The 21,319-nt window shown below is 39.6% G+C and overlaps 1 long non-coding RNA gene across 4 annotated transcripts in view; it reads right to left on the bottom strand.

Moving 5' to 3' along the window:
- Window positions 1-10,327, bottom strand: part of LOC130918917 (uncharacterized) — a 41,197-nt gene extending 30,870 nt beyond the window's left edge. For 2 of the 4 annotated variants that reach the window (XR_009063854.1, XR_009063857.1), the window contains exon 1: window positions 10,069-10,326. This is a non-coding gene — a long non-coding RNA (uncharacterized LOC130918917). Of the gene's footprint in view, window positions 1-10,068 lie in introns of all 4 variants that reach the window. The other 2 variants (XR_009063856.1, XR_009063855.1) reach the window with 2 other exon arrangements.
- Window positions 10,328-21,319: the final 10,992 nt, after the last annotated feature.

The raw sequence follows: 21,319 nt of genomic DNA on the forward strand, positions 1-21,319 counted from the left end.
TTGCATGGAGTCCTAGATTGAGGGAGATTATCAGTGGTCTTGCATGTCTTCCATTTTCTAATAATTGCTCCCACAGTTGATTTCTTTACACCAAGCGAAGAGTGAAGAGTTACAGAAAACGTTTGGCCTCTGTTATTGCCAACAATGGGTACTTAATAAAGTATTGGGATGAACTATTGGTATTGACCAAATACTTATTTTCCACCATGATTTGCAAATAAATTCTGCAAAAATCAAACAATGTGATTTTCTGCTTTTTTTTCCACATTCTGTCTCTCATGGTTGAGGTTTACCCATGTTGACAATTACAGGCCTCTAATTTTTTCAAGTAGGAGAACTTGCACAATTTGTGGTTGACTAAATACTTATTTGCCCCACTGTATATTCATTTTTAGATGATGATGTGTAATCATGTTCAGCATAGTGCCCTTTTTTTCTTTTTTTTTTTTAAGTTTTTTTAACAGTTAGTACTCTATGTTGTTGTTGCTTCAGCGTTTCTTAGCATATTCGTTAGAGATGTTTGTGTTCACGCATGTGCCTATATCGTTCATCAAAAATCATTGGATTTCGCTGACATTGGCACACTGACACTAAATTGTGTCCCTTACAGCTTTTGGTAGAAATACACACATTGAGAGAACCAAGAGAGACAATTACGCTAACTTTCAAAGATTATAATGTTATATCTGGGAGATTAATTAAAGGAAATTACAATAGAAACATAAACATGGAGGTTTAAAACACTAACCCAGTCAGTTGTAAATGTGTATTGCCACTGCTAGTTCCCAGCCACTAAACAAATTCAATGAAACAAACCCAAACATGAAATCCTGTGTAGGTTCCTCACCCAAGATGCCCTTATTGTTGAAACACATTGTGTACTATGACATTGTACCCATGCCTGACACCCAGACAAAAGAACCAATGCGGGCCTCGAGGGGGCAGATGACAAACACTCCTAAACCATGGCCAGACATAATCCCACCCCCTCCCATCAAACCCCATAACAAACGCACAGTGGAGGGGGGCCTATTCAGAGGATATTAGGAAGGTGAAGGAGGCCAGGCACTGGGGACCCTCCCCACACAGCTCTCCTAATCATCTGAGACAACTCCTCCAGAGGCAGACCGCCACCAAATCCATTCCCGCCTCAAACCATTTTCCACCACAACACCCTCCTGTTCACCCTCGCTGTACCCCACCCAACATATGACCCAGACACATCCAGTGTTTACAAGGGTGGGCAGTCATGAAGTGAGGAAGCTGACCGAAATGAGCAGTCGCATGGGAAATGTCACATAATTGTCCGCCTTCTCGGGCCAAATTAAACAAACTCGAGTGAATTCAAGTACCGATACGTCTAACGACCCCCTTGTCATTTTAACAAACTGGCACGTTCCGTAGAGCGCGCCATTGATGCAGAATGATGAGTGAGACCCCATTGTCTCATTATATTGTCTTCAATTAGGTAGGAGATGATGAGAGACAATGAGAGAAGCACTGGTAATCATGAGGCTTCCCCACTCACGCTGGGAAACAGAACTTCATTATGCCCGATGGTCCCGCATCGACGATAAAGCCCCAAATATGTATGAGTTCATTCATGGGATGTTTTCAAGCATAAAAGGTTCAGAAAGGCGAAAAACTCATGTCGCTTAGGATTCTGAAACTGTGGCTAACTATAGAGATGTACACGACTAATCACTTGTCCCCTGTTTGTCTTAAGTTACCAGATTTCTCACCCTTAAAGCCCAGTTATTTTAGGTACAATTACTAGGTAAACCATAGTGAGTTAGTATTTGCTCTGGTACACAAAAGCCTTAGGAGGCACTCACGTATTACACAGTGGGACAGCTGAAGAAAGTATTGTCCTCATTCCTGTTGTGCTATGACAAATAATGAATAGATCTAGGGCTGTGTGAAGTTTCCTGTTACATACACTGCCTCTTGAGATGTGAAGTGGTATTGCACTAAAAAATGCGCTAAAAATCAGTCCAAACGTTATTCTTACAAGAAGGACACAGGGGTATTTTTAGAAACGATACTCATAGAGAAAGAAGAGACAAGTGTTTGAGTGAACTTAGAGGGAGGAATTTGCTGACATGAAGTAAAGAAACGATGTCTTTTCATTTTCACTGCCGCATAAATGTTGTACAAGCTTAGTCCTGATAGAGAAAGCTCATGGTGCCTACATCAGCACAAGAAAAATTGAGACCACGGGGTAGCGTTCAGAGGAGAAATGAGTGTAACCCAACATCTTGCTGTTTTCTTGGCATACCTCCTCATTTAAATCATCTGACACGATGATTTGGACCATCTGACAAATACACTATATTAATAAAAATGAACACATTCTTTCTATTCAACTTGTCAGCTGTATTGTTCTATCCCAGCCCTACCACCACTTTCACCTCTGATTACAGTACTGAGAGCTAATCTGAGATGAACACTCACATTGACTCAGTCACTTTGTCAAAAGGAAGGGAATTTCATTTTCTTTAGATTATTGAAGTGAAGAAAGTGGTTGATACCATTCACCAAAAAAGCAAAAATAAGCTTTTGTGAAAAAGCTTTATTTATTTCTTCACATGCATTCAACTGGGATTGTGATCCCCATTGCCTATGCATACCTCTTAGTTGTTCTCGTTAAAAGAAGTTGCTCACTTTTGGTCTTGTGTATTTGCAGCAGTTTGCCAGGAAGAGATGGTCATCAAGTAAAGCTGCTCTGGGGCCCAATAGGCTTCCCATTAGAGCTTCACTTCTTTATCTGATTTCACCAGGCACAGTGTGATTATGACCATGCCGGATTTTGATTTGTTCTAATCTATAACAGTGTTTTCACTGTGTCATTGATGACAGTCACTCTATTGTAAAATCAGTATCCATTTATTGTTATTGAATACTTTAAGAAAATTGTATTGTAAACTGTGTTAGCTTTCCCATGAACATATGCTAGAGGAAGAGATTATTTTGTATTTTCCTGTGTGTTTTACTATTTACAACTCGATTATGTTCGTAATATGGACAGGTTTACAAAAGACAAACAATTGAGTGGGAATACCAATTTGTAAACGACAATTGTCGTGATAGAAATGTATAAAAAATGATTTGTTGGCACATCCTTTGACCTTCAATAAAGGTGTATTTTATGATACTTATTCTAGAGTAACCAAACGTCCTCTTTTGCCCGAACATGTTCACTTTTAATATCCTGTCCAGGACGTCTGGCGGGGTTTTATATATTCATAAAAATGTCTGGTTGTCTGCCTGTATGTGTCTATTGGCGTATTGAATGGACTACATTTTAATGGGAAGGCATTATATTAATATTTTTTATCATTACTTAAATCTTTTTTTTTTTTTTGGCGTTTTTATTGTTTGATTTTTTTTTAGGAATAATAAAGCCTGTTGAGTAACCTCTGAGAATTTGAATTTGTGTCTTTGGTTAAACAATACATGGCTATAATTTTTTTTAATAAAACAGAATTTTTCTATCCAGACGGAGGAGGCATACTTTAAATGTATTAAAGTGATAAAGGCATCTTTGGGTGAACTTCGAGTAAAATTCAAGTATCTCAAGGCGGGGTCGAGTGTCCTCTTTTTTGGAAATCAAAATATGATCACCCTAATTTATTCATTTTAGAGTTATTGGCCATTTTCAATCTATGACGAGTGAACAAAGAGTGACATAAATGCCTCTAACCACAGGCCAAAAGTTAAATGTGCTCATCAAGCTGTATGGTGCTGCCATGTTCCTCAATGCATAGTGCAACAGTGCAGAGCAGTTAGCATCTGCCTTGTCTCTACCCCCAGATGGAAGCAGCAAGTATGAAGATTAGTTCATTAACCTCAGAATGCTTTAACCAGTGGGCCATACAAAGGGCTTGCTCCTCCCACGTCTTCTTGAAATTTATTAACACTTATTAATAGTGCAAGGAAACTTTCACTAATGGCCTGAGGTGATTTGCGTTGCTGTTATCAAACACTGCAGTAATTATACAGGACATGCTTCTGATTAGCACTCCTGTGATTATTGCACGATGTCAAATCACCAGGCTTTTTCAACCCCTTTTTAAAAGACGTCAAATCCATTTTCCAGAAGAGCGAACATTTTTGAAAAGACAAAAAGTGTTTTGATTTGCTAGCAGACGTTAAAGGATATGCGGTGGAGAATATGAATGAATGAATAACAGACGTTAAGCTGTGCATGAAAAACGAATCAAGGAGCAAAACAGTGAAACGGATATGCGTTTTTATCCTCCTGTGCTCACAGTGTGAAAAATTAACTTGCTTGTCTTTGTGGCAGCTACAGAGCAGAGAGGCCTTGCACCTGGAGCAATGAGGGGCATGTGTGGGGTCAAGGGTCATCCTGTGGGGTAAACAGGAATGGAGAGCTCCCTCTCCCTGTGAGGACCAGGCAACTCCTGTGGCGGGTTCACACAACGCAGCTCTTTCACCCTGCTTCCTTGCATTTCCACCTCCACCTTTTTCTTTTGGAATTGTTGGAGTAATCCATAGTCGGCCCAATTATCCGACCCTCAAATGCCGTTCCATTTGTCCATTTTCTCCCCGTGGATGGAGATTTTAAAACAATTAACCTCTTCACGGCTGGGGACTTTTCCCAGGAAAGGGCACGGTGGTAATTGAATGACTCTGCACTGACCATGACTTCACCCCTTCACACATAAATCTGGTTATTGAAAATCCTAATCTGTGTCTTTGTGATTGTCCAAAGTCATTAACATGGAGGTTGTACCAATACACTTGGAAGGCACTATTTCACTGCATTGAGGTTTTTAACAGGACTTTTCACATTTGAGCTACTTAAACTGAGTGGTTGTGTAATTTGTTTGTTTTTTTCCTTGGTAATTCTGAGCAATTTTTTTTGAATGGAAGGAAGATTTTTTTTTTTTTCCCCAAATGCAGCCGTGCTGATTTGCATTAGACTATTTCACACCAAGTGTCTATAAATTGCAAGAGCATCCCCCCACATGCTAAGGCTTCAATAAAATGTTCTTTTTTTTCCCCCTTCGTTATGGAGGGGCCTCCTATTCATCTCCAGGTAGAAAGCCTCAAAGTGTAGGAGGGAAGAACAGCTTGTTGCACCCATTGAACTTTTTATTACTTCCCCCTTCAAAGGGTTGCAACGGAGGAAGAGATATCCTCAATCTCCTTGACGCCACGACACACAAGTCAGCTCGCAGCAAGCCCACAAATACATGTCAAGATTGCGACTGGAACACTTTGCACATTTTTCTATACTTGTCACGTACGACAAGATTACGCTGTTTTGGAAACTCGAAATCCTCTAACAAACATGTTTACTAAAACTGTCAATGTTTGGATCAATAGCATCAATGTAGTTTTTTTTTGTTTTTTTTTTACAGCTGCAACAGACTGGATAACATGTGTTTTGAGGAGGTTATGGAGCTTTTAAAACATTTTCTGTACTGCTTATCATTACAAATGTCACGGGAGTTCTGGAAGCTATCCAAGTTTACTACGGGCATCAGCTATGGACTTTATCGATCATAATTATTGTATAAGTGTATGTATGAATGCATCTGGGGCTGTCAGCATTAATCGATTAACCGATGACTTATCGATTATCAAATCTACAACGATTGCAGTGAATTGTTTTGAGCCTAAATTTAGCATAATAATGTCCAAATTTATGAGCCTCTTAGAATAAACAGCTAATTTCTGTAGCCCTCAATAAAAGCAATTAATTATGTTGATAATAAAGACTTTTAACTATGTTCTGACATTTTACCGATAAAGCCAGTAAGGGAATCATAATCACGTTACGTAACAGATAATAGTAATTTAATTTAACACTATTTGGCAAATCATGGTAATTCAGCTGTACCTGTAGCAGATAGTGAATTATTATATTTATTAATAGGAACCCAGGGAGGCACTAGTTAGCACGTCTACCTCACAAATCTGAAATCAAGGGTTCACTTCTGAGCTCCAGCATGTTCTCCCTGTGCCTGTGTGGGTTTTATCCGGGTTCTCCAGTTTCCTCCCACATTCCAAAAACATGCATGGCAGGCTGATTGAGCACTCCAAATTGTCTCTAAGTATGATTGTGTCTGTGAATGGTTGTTTGTCTCCTTGTGCTCTGCGATTGGCTGGCAAATACTTCAGGGTGTACCACACCTACTGCCCACATTTAACAGGCATTGAGTCCAGCACCCGCGTGACCCTTGTGAGGATAAGCGCACAGAAAAGGAATTATGAAGCCGATTATTTGATCAATAAATAGAATGATAGATATAACAAGTGTTTCTAAAAATATTTGATAGTGACAGACCTACATGTATGCATGCATGTATGTTTTTGGATTTAACTAGCTTTTTCCATGAAATATTCTGTCTAATTATCACACAAATGCGGCAGCATGCGAATGATGTAATCCCTAACCAACACTTCAAACTGTATGACTTTTTCTAACGGAAGATGCTCTTGAAGAAGTCAAAATGAATGTGTGTTGATGGATTTTTGATACAGTCCCCTATTATTATAATTCGCATTGCTTTCTGCGCAACTTCAGAAACAACTTTCAGCCCCCCAGCTGAAAGCCCCCGGCCTCCTGAGCGAAGTGGCGATGTGGGAGCCAGCGATCGGAGGTCTTATTAAAAAACGCAAGAATCAAATGCAATCAAATGCAAGAATCTGACCAACATTTTGTTTTATTCTGGAAGTTGGTGACATCTTCCTGAGTTCATATACAGTGAACATGAAAATAGAACACAATGCAAAGCCGACATTTTATATATTAATCTTTTGGACAAAATAACATGAAATTAAAAAAGAGGTTCCAAGTAGAACATTGCTCAAAGAAACAAGCATACACCTAAAAATGCAAACGCACTTACACACAGAAGTCTTTGATGTTTCTCTGTGAATGTCTGCTGCAGCTGTGTGAGTCAGCCGTCCTTCATCTAACATTTATGTAAAGCGGACCCCCACATAATCGCGGTTCGGCATTCGAGAATTCACCTATTCATATTTTTTGGGGGGGCGGGGTTATTCTGGAAACATTGATAGTCATTTTAAATTTTCTGTAACATACTGTAAAAGAATATTGCCAAACGTACTTATGGCATTTATTGTATTCTAGTATTTCTTTAATTGAGACATAAAATTGAAAGAATAAAATCTTTATTTGTCATCATGCAGAGCACAACCAAATTCCGTTACAGCTCTTGGCCCAATGCAAAGAGACATCACAAAACATACACTGAGTAAAAGCAAACGTTCAATACATGAAAGGAACACAGTAAAATAAATGACTGTCGGCTGTAAATACGCCAACAAAAACGCTAAAGCTCTATGGGTTGAAGAAGAAGGTAGAAGTTGCCTAAACAAGCACTCACTTTGCGCTCACTTGCTCAAAAACTTTTGCGATTTCATCTGATCACAAATCGAACAATTGCACCACAGAAGAATGATTCATCGTTTTTGGATCGTAATCGTGATATCAGACAACATGATCCTGAGATGGCCAGTAAAGGTTTTTTATTCTTTTCAAAACAACTAAACTTTGTCTATATTTCTGAAAAAAACTACACCTCTGACAAGCAAGTTACATAGGCGACACTGACTGAGCAAAAAGAGAGAACATATATTTTTTGAATCAATTCAGCATTGCTGAGACTATACATATATTGTATTTGTTAGCCCTCAGTGACCATTTAAAGCAGTTACCAATGAAAAAGAAAGTTAAAAAAAAAAAAAAAAAAAACGCTATTTATATTATTAGCTATATTAGCTATATCTGCATTACATGTATGTACATTAGTACAAAAGTTACAACACCTATAGGTTAAAAAAATATCTTATTACAGTTTCATGTTAATGGGTCTTCTCATGTTCATGTGACTACAGAGTGAATTTTTTTTCACTTAAGTGTGATTTGAAGAAAAATCGCTCGTTAAAAAACCTAAAACCACCAAGAAAAATCGCATCTTGATTTTGCCTAAAATTGTTCGGCCCAAACCTAGATTTGTGATTGACAGTAAGTCGGAGAGACCAGATAAAATCGTGGTGCCCATGTTTGCTGCAGATGATTTGAATCACAATAGTTTTTCTCAACTATAATGAAACTCACAACCAACAAAATAAACAACAGCTGAGTGTAAACACAGCTAAATCTACCTACAACCCTCAATTCGTGTTATGGTTATATCCTCCACTTTGGGACAGTAAAAACTTCCCACCAACATCGACCACCTAACAAGCATTGGCACCACTAATGTAACTTGTATACTTTACTGTGCAGTGTTTAATCGTTTTATGCAAGTCTGCACTGCGACAGTAATTCTTTATCTTCAGCATCTGAATTGTTGATGTGCATCTGACTGCTTTGCAGCTAGCTAAGTAGTTTACTGTATTTTTAAAGGCATAGAATTTTTTAAATGCAGTTTCAAATGTTACTAGTTTTTTTTTGTTTTTGTTTTTTTTTTAGAATTACAGTACAGTTTGTAGTATATGCTGAAAAGTGTTAACAACAGCATAGGCAATTGTAACCACTTTTAGAGGGGTGTCAGTTTTTTCACAGAAATTACCTATTCATGGTAGGTCTGAGTCCCTATTCTCGCAATTCCATTGTAGTCTACACAAAAACAGCAGTAGTGTGTAAACTGCACATCCCTACCACATGAGCAGTAACTCCTAAATAACATTGCGTGCCTCAAGTACAGGCAAGGACATGAGCCAGGGCCAGCTGGAGGATATAAAAAGAATAGGAAAGGGTAAAATTAAAGATTTGCGTGTGTTTCCGGTGGACTGGAGCATCGCGTGATCATTATGTTTAGCCTTCAGGTGTCTGATGGTTGGAGCAACTGTAGGTTGTAGTTAAGTTGAGGGTGATGGCGTTTGTGTGGTGGTAGTGGTGGGGGATGTACTCCAACACAGAAGGAATAAGAGGGTTGCCTACATACCATCGGCATCAAGAAAGGGAGGGATGAGAAGGGTGCAGGGAAGGGAACAAGTAGATTCATCAAAATTTGATAAGATCTTCGGTTAAGTGACATTCTGTGTTGCGTTCCTTTTTTAATATGTAAGCCCCCCTTCTTTGTAACTCCTCAGTGGTGCCTTCGAGAATAGGGCAGACACATTTTATAGGTCTTAATTAAAACCATATGACGCCTTTTAAAACATCAAAATGGCTTTAGTCCTGCATGCCTTTCTTTCCCTGTGATGGTGCAGGGCGAAAAAAAGCGCACATTCAGGAACGCATTTTTTAGGCTAGACTTTAAAATGTACATCAATTCTACACCCCCACCGCACAGAGGTGTGACCCCACCAATTTCACATCAATAAAGAGGTTCTGGGAGTGACATGACCTCTCTAGGGTGCGGTACTGGTGACGGTGGGGGTGAAGGGAATGTTGTGCTGCTGGAAAATGGACTGAAGTCAGTCAAGCGTGTTTTGACTGAAAATGTATCTCACATTTTTTCCCCTCCACCAGAAAAAAAGTATGTTTCCATTTTTATGTATTTATAGGGCTGTTTACTGAGGTAGTCCAGCGCCTCAACGAGGTTATGGACTGTCCTCCCTTATCCTGCCCTGAGGGTTGAAGTGAAGTACAGCCCTGTTTATGGAGTCCTTTAAGAACTCATTTTTCCCCCTCTGGCCACACCAGCCCCCCTCCCTAATTGTCCTCATTGAGCCTTGTGAAGCGGGTGCACAGCCAGCCAGCCAGACAGCCAGGCTCGGGTCATCGAGTTTACCGCGTGCTTTTTATCTATATTTCATGCTATGGGCTGAGGAGATAGACACCCCACCACCCCCCACATCCCCGCATATATCACAAAGAAACAAAATCATGTGGGTGCACAAAGAGAGGTGACAATGACATGACAAGAAGACGTGCCATTTTTTTTTAATTGTACAACAATTACAGTATGTTTAATTTCTCTGAATGCATACGCCTTTAGCGCAAAAAGTACCATATCAACTAGAGCAAGAGACTAAATTGCTGATAGAGATAATTGTTATTTTTAAGGTCAGTGTAGATATGCTTCATTATAATAAAAAAACATCAAATGTTTTACTTACGGTTAATTTCAGCAACTTATGGGCGTTTATGTCTCGCCCCCGTGTCTCCTCCGGCCGTCTGCTTGCGGAAAAAGTGTGTCCTTCCTCGGCAGTGAGAGTCATCATGTGGCCGGTGCACACCTTCATTTTTTTTTTTTTTTTTTTTTTTTGCAAAGCACATACATTGTCATTGCACAACGTAGATGCTGACCGTCCGATTTTGCCGGTGTCAAGTCTGCAATGATGCCTGGGCTGTTCGCTATTGAGCACTGAGAGGAGAGCCAACATATAGAAAGGCGTCATGTGAGCAGGGGGGCGTGCGCCATTGGCCAGGCGCGCACACTGCGACCAAGCTGCGTCGTGTGCCATTGGCCCAGGACGCCAGCCGAAGCGCCTCCTCACTTGGCTGTACACCACAAAGGGAAGGGAGTGCGCCTCTTCTGTTCATCATCTTCATCGGCGGCTGCAGGAGATGGGGCGTGTGGGTAGGATGGGTGCGATCAATCAAAAAATAGTCAAAATATTTTAGGGGGTATCTTGGGGTAATTTTTGCCTCTCCTCCAGTTTTCAACCTCCATGTAGACATTAATGGTAATTAAAATGTTTGAGGATCACAATTCTTCAAATAGCCCAAACTTAAAGCATGTTTAAGTGGGTTCTGAGATCTCATATTTTATTTCTCCCCATGAAAAACCTGCATAGCCAATTAGTAATTGATTTAATTGGGTGTGAACATTCCTTATGCATCAGGATTTATTTTAAACACGCAAAATTTGTGAACTATAATTAATATAGATGACTAGATTGAGCAAATTGTATTTATACAAAAAAAAAAAACGTGTTTCTATTTCCCTTTCTTAAAATTAGAATGCCATTTAACCACTTAAGTGACCATTGAATAAAATGCAATAAAGAAAGGAGGTCAAAACCTGTAAACCTGAATGTGTAATCCTACGCAGTTTTTATTTCAATAATTGCTGCAATTGTATGTCAGCTAGACCAAACTAAGATGCCTAATCTATGTTTGATGTTAATGACGTCTGAAGCCATTTATTATTTAGGCGGAAGGGAGCTAATTGAAAGGCCCAAGCATTAGATTTGGATGCCAAGGAGATGCCTTGATGTTCTCTAGATAAACAAAAGGATTGTTGTTTTACATGTAGTGTATATTTTATTTCATCCTTCATCGGTTTCTACACAGGTGGACCTCACAAAAGCCGATGAAACAACATCCTCTCACTGTCTCCATCTGGTTCTCTGGAGCATGGAGTCTGAAGAACTCAAGGTTCAGTATGGGTGGGAAATAGAGCGCATGTAATCTGGAGCGCACATCTTGCCGCCCTCCCCTGCTCCGGCTGCGGCATTAAATCAATATTCCACAAAGCTTTCTCTTGTTTTCACATTCACTTGACTGCTGCCATGATGCGCTGCAAGGGTCGGCAGCCGCTCCCTGATTTTTGTGGCACTTGCAAACCCCCTTCACCGTGACCTCTCATACCTTTTCCTCCTACTTTGTGGCAGACTCCCCGACTGCAATAGCTTCAAGGCAAAGCTTCGGTTCCATTTGTTTCCTGCCTTAACGGGATGTGACAGGAATAAGACAACATGCTATCATGACATAAAATGTAGTGTCAGCGACACCCCTCCAATGTTGTGAGAGAACACTTAATAACCGCTTGAGGAACATGTTCACATTAGTGCATTAAATTGCTTCTAAAACATACAATCCGACAATTTGGCTCAAATATAATGACGCTTGTGAATTTTCTCAGCAGTGAACTTCTGGGCTTATGGATGATGGCATTTTGAGTGGATATGTAGTACAGACATTTTTTTTAACCAGACAGTAGCTTAGTACTTTTCAAGATTTAAAAAGCCTGTCTTGCTACATCACCCTGTTGCAGGCGACTGGATATGCATCCGTACACACACGCGCTCCTTCACACTCCATCGTTATGAAAGCAAAAGCCTGCCTCTGCAAAATGGGTCAACTACACCGCAGTCGCTCCATCTCAGCAAATGCATTGTGTCTGTGTAATTGTGCAAGAGGCGGGCATGCGCATGTGTGATCGCACATCAAAGGCAAAAATTCAATATTAAAATGCGACAAGTCTTCGCCGAACAAAACGGGGTTTTAGAAAGTGAAAAACATTTTCTGTTTTCAAAGAGGGGGACTGTTTGTAAGATCGGTCCGACATGGTTTACCCCCAAAGCTAAAATGGCAGTCGTTAATACCTTTAAACAGCTAAGAGGAAGATGCTCACCCTGGGAAAAAAAACCCTCCAGTGGCGTCATATTTCCTGTACCGCATTGCGTCGCATGCCCTAGACTTCCACCAGACATTTGAACGAATTGGATTTGCCCCAAACTCTGAACTGTTATTCACCCTTGGCTTGTAGGCGAAGACACACAGTAAGGCTCCTAGGTAGACACGTACACACTTACACTCACACACACAGATATTTACTTGCTGAATTCAATCTGTGGGGTTCAAAGCTGTGCCAGTCAAAGCGGGAAGAAAGCCGCATGCTGCCGTCTTCTAGACCCATCAATGTGTGGCGTTAATCTGTTTCATGTTCCATCCCTATATTTAGACTGGTGTTTTGTGAACACTTGGCTTAATTCTCCGAGACGAAAGGAACCTTTTCGATGACGCTAACTAGCTGCAAGTCTCATCAGGAGATTTTCAGATGCGAATTCCAACAAACACCTGTTCTTGCCTTTGTATTAGGGCTAAGAAAATTCCTGTGAGGAAATTGTTTATTATGAAAGAAGAAAATTATGCAGCGAATCCATGAGAAATGTACTGATGAGCAAGTTGAGTGCTCAAATGAAAATGAAGACGTTTTCCTATGAAAAAAAAAGCAAAAACTTTAGTCGTGTTCCTCACCTTAAGACATACTTTCTCATCATTGCATCACCCTGGGGACCTTGTTTATCTTTGGAAAAAACAGCTTTAAACAGACTAAAGAACTTACGGCCGTTATACTCAGTAGACTTAAAGATCAATTAAAATATGGAGTTCTTCAAAATGACTTCTTGTCTCTCATCCATTTATGGATTTAGCTGGAATTATTCTTGAATAGAAAAGTGCTTTGCTTAGAAGCTAATCAGGAGGTTGGAAGCATCCCAAATGTCTTATGGTTAGCCTTCAGGTGTCATTATGATGCATGTCCGTGACTTCAAATGCCAATAATTGAAGATCTAAGGGAAATAACTGGACAGAGTCTACCTCTTATGGAGTCCTAATCTAATCTGGAGGGAAAAGGGATTTGGTCGGACTAAAAGCTGTTACCTACATCCTCTGCACATTTACACAAGGACACAAAGATGGAGTATGAGGTTCAAAAGCTTGTCCCTTAAGCATTAAATGCTACACATTTTGTCCACAGTAACAGCCCACACTGGGAGCCTGCATGGCATCTGCCTCCCAGCTTCTGGAGCCAAGGCATGGGGCCAAGGGAGGGGGTCTGAAGCCCAGATAAGCTCTTCCTCCCCTGGTCACCACTACGCCACAGGGACCGGACAAGCCTTGAGCCTCAGCTGAGCACAACTGATAATATCCACATGAGTATGAGTATGGGTGGTCGTTGCGTGGGCGTGAGAAGCTTATTTGAAGTGTTGTGTGTGTGACATGAGTAGAAACATGCATGGATGCACAAGATCGAAGTTGGTCGAAGCATTCATATTTAACAGACAAAATTGCCTTTCCAAATAATATATTAAAAATTATACAGTCCGGCGTCAAATAAAGAATGTTAACATGGAAAAGCCAACGGTCCGAAAAAAATTGAGATATGCTTGGGTAAACGTCAACTGAATACTGTCGTGTTTGTAATCATCATAAATTTTATTTAAATGTTTTCACGAATAGGAATTACAAGCACTAGTTAAGTAGGGCAAAAAAGTGTGCGCACATATTACTTTCACCACATATGACTTTTTACTTGTTTTTTCTTCAGTCTAAGATTAAATACGACTGCTTGCAAATCAACGCAGTATTATTTTTGCTCTAAATCAGCGGTTCTTAACTTGAGTTCTATCGACCCCAGGGGTTTGGTGAGTAAGTCTAAGGGGTTCGGCAAGGGTCCCACAGAGCCCTATTGTCATACGCTGACTAAATCTAAGCAAAGTAGCGTGTTAGATTAGTTTTTTTGACCGACTCTCCCCTATTTACGGGCTTTATTTCAACTGCTTGTCCTCTATCTGAAAAAAGGAGAAACTCTTTTGCTCAGTGGAAGGTTGACTTGCACTTGGTATGAAGAAGTATAAGAGACTGATGGGCAGCGTGGACTCAAAATTGTGACCTGTTTAAAAACATGCTGTCAAAATGAGAAGAAAGTTGAGTGGGAATCCAATTAAATGTTAGGTGAGATAAATTGGTTTTGATTTTTTTTTTTTAAATGATCGAATTCCGAAGGGTTCCGTGAATGCATATGTGGAACCCGTGGGGTTCGGTACCTTTAGCAAAGTTAAGAACAACTGCTCTAATTCATTGTTTAATTTGAGTCTAACGTATAATAGTTAAATGACCCACACATACAGTATGTACATACAAGCAAACAAGTAAATTCCACTTTCATAGCATCTGTCACAGACAGGGGTCACAAAGTCCTTTCATGTGTTCACAATCACGCGTCCATTCATAGACCCATGGTGCTGCTGCTATGCAAGGAACTTCCAACTCATTGGAAGCAAACTAGGATTTAGCCTCCGTCCCAAGGACACTTCAATGGTGGACAGTCATAGTCAGGTATCAAACCCCTCATCCATCAGTGCAAGACAAAACCAGCCACTCCGGTCCCGTTTTTGTTCATCAACTCATTTTAACTTGACGCTTTGGAACACACATTTACTCGTCATGCTGAGTAACCCCATTAGAGGAAGTCATGCAAGATCAGATGTTTTATTTCTATGTAGCTGTTTCATATTGAAGTGCATTGAAAAGAAATTGAAAGAATCCCATTTCATAAAATGTGTTTTTAATTAGAACATTTTAGTTCTGTTTAAAATTAATGTCAGACAAGAAGATTCCAATTAGAATTATCTACAATAAATATACTGTATATGTTAATTGAATCACACCAATCATCTTACATCGAACAATTAAATGCTATGTTAGGTGTGGCTGTAATTTTTGTGTGTGTGTTTATTTTTTTGAGCTACGTTTATTATACTGAAATATTCATTTTATCATAAAATGAAAGCAATACAGTGCATTTCAATACATTTTAGAGTAGCATCAAGTGAACATTTCTTCATTTTTACTGTCAACCCAAAAGGGTTTTTATTTTTAGAAACCAAAACACCCCACAGAGAAATTATTATTACACTGTGCAATACTTTATCTACCTTTTTAAATATAGTTTATTGTGTCTGTAATAGTTTTTATATAGTGTTTTATTAGAATACATTAACTAATTTAATTTTGCACAAGTCAGCAACACAATCTCATCTTATTTTATTGTTACAATGACAATAAAGGATATTCTATTCTATTATTTTCTATTCTATTCTATTCTATTCTATTCTATTCTATTCTATTCTATTCTATTCTATTCTATTCCTTAAATATCTTGAGGGATATGTTGCTGCGATCTGAGTTGCATAACATAACCATTATAAAAGGTCATATAAGGACTAAATTTTCACGTTTCTCAGGTGTCACCTTCTTCTGGAGGCTTATTATGCTCTGTGTTCTGAAATGCTTTACATTCCACATACCAATTAGTTACTTGTGATTCTAGGTTGTAAGGACTAATACATTTGATTGATTGATTGATTGATTCCCTTGCAATGATTTTTTTCAATTTTTTTTTATTTTATTGAGTGGGTGAGAAAACAAGCTTCATCCTTTCAACCATTTCACAGACGGCAAAGATTAAAAGTGACTTTGTTGCAGGCTCCACGTTAAATCAGACAACAAACAGCAAGCACGAGAGGGAGCACGCCATAGCGAGAACTATCCAAATATCCAGGTCAGCTTTGAGGCCTCAGCTGGAGTGGAGGCCTACACCTGTCAGCCCCCAGGGGCCTCTCGCTCTCTGTCGTCTTTCTGTCTCTCTCTTTCTGTCCAGCTGGACGTGCAGAAGCCACTGAAACCCCCACCCAGCTTTCACCTCACAGATCCAGGCCAATTCAGCCCAGCCATGCATGACCATCTCAGGGAATTCATTTTGGATGCTTCTTGCTCCATGCATCCATTCCTTTGACTCTTCCTCTCTCTTGCTAGCTTGTCACTCTATCCCCCATCACTGCATTTCATTTTACTGACTGTCCCATAACCCATTTCTTTTTATTTCCAACTGTCATTTTCTGACACATGGCAGAAGATTTCATTGTTACCACCACCTTGTAGATATTGAGTTGACTTATCTATTTGTGTGCACACTATTTTTAAAGCTTATAGCTATCCTGCAACCTCTTTGCACTTCCTGTGGTGGAAATTCAAGCAAGATCAGGGTTAATCATTCCTACCGAAGTAAAATGTTGGTGGAAATGTGGTTTTAGACCACCTACTGAATGTCTGACCTGGATCCATAATCTTTTTTTTTTTTTTTTTTTTTGGTACTACTGTAAATATGAGAATGGAATATAGAGTTACTGTTAAGAATACATTATGTGGCTTTTTGTTGTTGTTGCACTTTTAATATATTTTTTAAAAAGTTCTTACCGTGACTGTGAAGGTTAGCGTTAGAATTACACCCATAAAAAATAATCAACCATGGGTGATAATTGTTAGGTCATATTTGATGGAAATATATAAATAGGTATGGAGGTACAATGTTCCAACATTTCCTTACTGAAATAGCGCTACTGATTTTAAATAACTTTTAATGCAAAATTTGGCACAGTGAATTTAGTGAAATGGAAACTGATCATGTTTCAAATATTATACATCATGTTTTTTGATTATTGATTTAAACACCACACAATTTTAAGCTAGCTGACTACATCTGGCCTTTAAAAAATGACTTAAGAACACAGAGGTATCTAACACAAAAATACAAATTACAACTGTTAGTGTATGTGCATGGCATAATACAAGATATTCACTGAGTTACAATACAGTCTCTCCAACCGCAAACATTTACCTATTAACAATACCACTTGCTCTGTAGGCCTTCGCCAGGGGTCGGCAACCCAAAATGTTGAAAGAGCCATATTGGACCAAAAATACAAATATCTCTGGAGTGGCGGGGAGAGGGGTGGGCGGTTGTGGGTGCGCCGTGGGTGGTCTCGGGCGGGGGGTTGGTGGTGCGTCACCTCTTGCCATCCCTGTAGGCCGGTTGATGGGTGCGATGGTGGCCCGGCCCGCGTGGCGTCTCCGCTCATCAAAGCGCTGTTGCACGCGCTTGGTGGGGCTCGCGTGCGGCTGGATGTGATAGGGCGCGCTCGGGTGGGGGATCCCGGTGCCAGGGGTGGCAATGGGGCAGCGTAGGGTCAGTCACCAACGGGCTTACACTCACAAGGGACTTACACGATTACTGGGTTCCAGATCACAGAGCGGTTTTGTGTACACTCTACCCCTTTCAACCACTTAGCTTATAGACTCCCCCACCTTATTCCCCCTCTTTCACTGATCAACAGGCCCCCCACATGGTGTCAACCGGAAATACATCTAGCTGACGATAGGACCAACATATTAGTAGTTAGTGTAGACGTTCAATGTATTTCTTGTTGTTGGCTGTGTTTCTTTTCTTTCTTCTCTTTTGTTTCTTTTCTTCTGTTCCTCCATAACCCCTTCATGTTCGCTGCTTTGTCATGATAAACGAGGTATGTTAATTGATCACAATGGGAGTATGCCATACTCTTAATGTGAAACATTAAAACTGTTCAGACAAACCGGGCATTCTCCATACCATTCTCCGTGTCAAGCAGCTCAACAGGACAGGTTTAAAAAAAAAACAAAACAAAAGAAAAGAAAACAAAAAAACGACAGTGAGCTAGTCACTTGCTAATAAAGCAACTTTCACAAACTGGCATTCACATTCACCAAATAACGAGACCTGTGCATGTTTTTGGTTTGTGGGCTCTGGGATGAAGTTAAAAACTCACAAAGGAAAAGAACACATGATGACCTACAAACGTGATAGACTTGAGAGCATGTCTCAAGCAGGGGTGAAAGTGGGCCGGAACAGTCCAGTACGCCGTAGCAGTAAAGGATTTGGGACCAGGACGATCTGGTACGGAGCTTCGGTCCCAAACAGTACGGCAGCAAATGTCAAAACCCCATGTTAAATAACCGGCCAGGCTACTACACATGCTCATCTCAAGAAAACGATCTACTAATATCAGATTTACATCCAAAAGTGTTAACAAAAAGTCTAATAAAATGCTTCTGAACTGTTCCAGTTTGCTTGTGTCGCGTAAACCATTTCCACTGATATTTATAATTTATTTATTCCATGGAGTTCTGTCCACCAGTTCAATCTCTGCCATTGTATCTGACCAGTAGCTTAGATGTGCGCATGCGCACAGCAAACCACCCCAGACAGAGTTGCCCGTTCAATTGGCTGAAAACTGGCACGTGATCAGCATGGATAGTTGGCCTTGGTTGATTCCAATGCACATGTGCTTTCGGAAACCACAACAACAGAAAAAAAGAACAACTCACAGCAGGGGGATGATAATGATAATGATGTAACGAATCGGGTTCTAAGGTAGCCGTTGTGTTTTGCATGCTGTTCCTGAACGCACCGTGTGGCTGATGAGAGAGACGGGTGCTGTAAAGGGGGAAGTTTTTACTGTTTTTCATGTTGTTGTTGTTGTTGTTGGCGTTGGCTATGGCGGACAGTAGCTGTGTTGTGTTGGACAAGTTCTGAAATCAATTATTGAAAACGAAGCTGGCAACTTCCTTGCCGATGTTACAATAATAATAATAATAATAAATCAGAAATAAAAAAGCATTTTTATTGTCCCTTTAATTATAGAGACTGGCGAACGGATGTCAGAGGAGACTGGCCATATCGTCGACCGAGTTCACTCACACGTATACCACGCTCATATAAATTCTCGTATTTCAAGCATGTCAACAAATGATGTGTCAAATTTTACGTAGGCTGTCGAAAGGATCATATGTCAATGTGATCGTAATGAGAGGTACCACTGTATTTCTTTATAATTAAACAAATATATATATCCCATTTGAATATGCATAATGTAAGAATCATTCGAACTTATTTTTGTTAATCCATGCTACTTATTTATATCATTATTTAAAAAACAAAGTCAACATTTACACTATCTTCAATTTTAATGTACCTCCGATTCTTCTTAAGTTAGGTTCTAAAGTAGTAAAACAGTGAGGTTTTACATTTAGATGTGAGGGAATGACAAAAAATAATATTAGGAGATGTAGGTTGGGGTTAGTTGTTTTTTTGTTAACTGTGATTTTGCGAATCATTGAAAAAATACAATTTTGAATGAAAATCAGTTTCTCATGTACGCCTTGTCATAATCATGTTACAGTAAGTAGCCTAAACTTTGTCAAAAAGCAGTTTTCGTCAGTGGTTTTAGGAGGTTTGACTCCCACCCCCGACAATTAAAAAACATAAAAATAAATTTAAAAAATTGTCTGCAGGGCAATTCCAGCCACTTTCACCCCTGGTCTTATGTTGTTTTTTAAGACCAAGAACTAGCGAGCAATTGATTCACTTTTATTTTATAATAGCTCTTTATAATAAAACATTGATAATTCAGATAATAATTGTGTTTTATTTCAGGACAAAATTTTGAAATGACAAATGCTGGTGGTTTTAGGCTGGCAAATGACATACAGTAATACATTAACCACACACATTTGTAAAGTTGAGGACACTAAACACTTCTTTGAAAAAAGGCCATGAACGGAGAATGTTACACCTCCAAATCTGTTGCATCAATATCATTAACACTCACTTATTCATGTTGATGCATACAGCTGCTGAGACTGTTGTTTGGTTAGTTTCCTAAAAGATCTTCAAGGTATTTTAGGTACAACTTCATTAACATCATTGAATCTCCATTTGTTTCCCACAGTGAGATGGAGAAGAAAGTAAAATAGGAGTGGGTATAGTGTCTCAAGCTGTATTCACAGTGTATCCTATCCGACATGTTCACTGCTGAATTATTTAACTGTTTGTACCTGTGAGGCAAGCGGGCCGTGTTAGGGGCTGCCCCAGTATGATCTATAATTAAATATAATGCAACATGAAAGTGCATAAGTCATGAGTAGCATTTGGACAAGTCACTCAGACTTCCTCCTTGTTATCCATTTGGTTCTTATGCTGACTTCAGCTGTTTATATTTTGAGTTCTTTCAAATACTTTTGCATCACATTTTTTCCTCTTCTGTTTGGTTACTCACTCTATTAGTGGATTTCAATTCATGCTATCATCAGTTTTGACACCAAGGAGGAAACAAGATCACGTTATGTTTGAATATCCTATTATTGCCTCACTGCTCTCTGAGTGTACAGTATTACATTCAAAGGGGCCCCTGTGTCTTGGAAAATGTTTGTTTTGTTCCTCCTGGCAGCTCCAACCTAAATCCTTTCAAAGCTCACTCATGGAAATAATCCTGGTGCGCATTTCAAAACATGTCCACCCCATAACTGTTTGGCGGCTGTTTAAATTTCCCATCGGTCAGCAAAGATGGATTTCTTGGTGACTGGATAGCACATCTGCATTACAATTCTGAAATAATTTGCTCACATTCCAGAAACATACATCTCACACTAATCAAAGACTCAAAATTGTCTTTAGATGTGAATGGTTGTTTAGGCTGGTGACCAATTCTGGCTGTACCCCGCTTCTTGCTCAAAAATGGGATGGGCCCTGGTAAGGGTAAATAGTACAGATAATGGATGAACAATGCGACAAATTCAACCAAGTAAGGTTACTAAAACCAGTAGTGATGGGACTGACGGATTAATGCGCTGTAAACTTAATTTGTATCATTGATGAAATGCTTTTTTGGGGGTGGGAGGGTCAATGAAAGCAGCAAATATACAGCAAATACTCGTATACTGTATTTCTAATTGTCCCCAACTCTAAATGCTCTAGGTCCAGGGTTCTCAATTAACGGACCGTGGTCCGGACACCTCTCTGTAGACCCATGGACGAACGAAAAACTTTTTTTCTACATGTATCATTTGTATGAATCGCCGATTTATCGCCATGCGCTACTATTCTATCGCTAAATTCTGTTTCATTTTTAGTCAAATATCTTCCATGTTCTCACTTCTGTTGTCATCTCTAAGACAATGATGCGCTGTTGTCATCTCTAAGAC

This window comes from Corythoichthys intestinalis, chromosome 7 (assembly GCF_030265065.1).
Source record: "Corythoichthys intestinalis isolate RoL2023-P3 chromosome 7, ASM3026506v1, whole genome shotgun sequence".
NCBI classification, from domain to species: Eukaryota; Metazoa; Chordata; class Actinopteri; order Syngnathiformes; family Syngnathidae; genus Corythoichthys; species Corythoichthys intestinalis.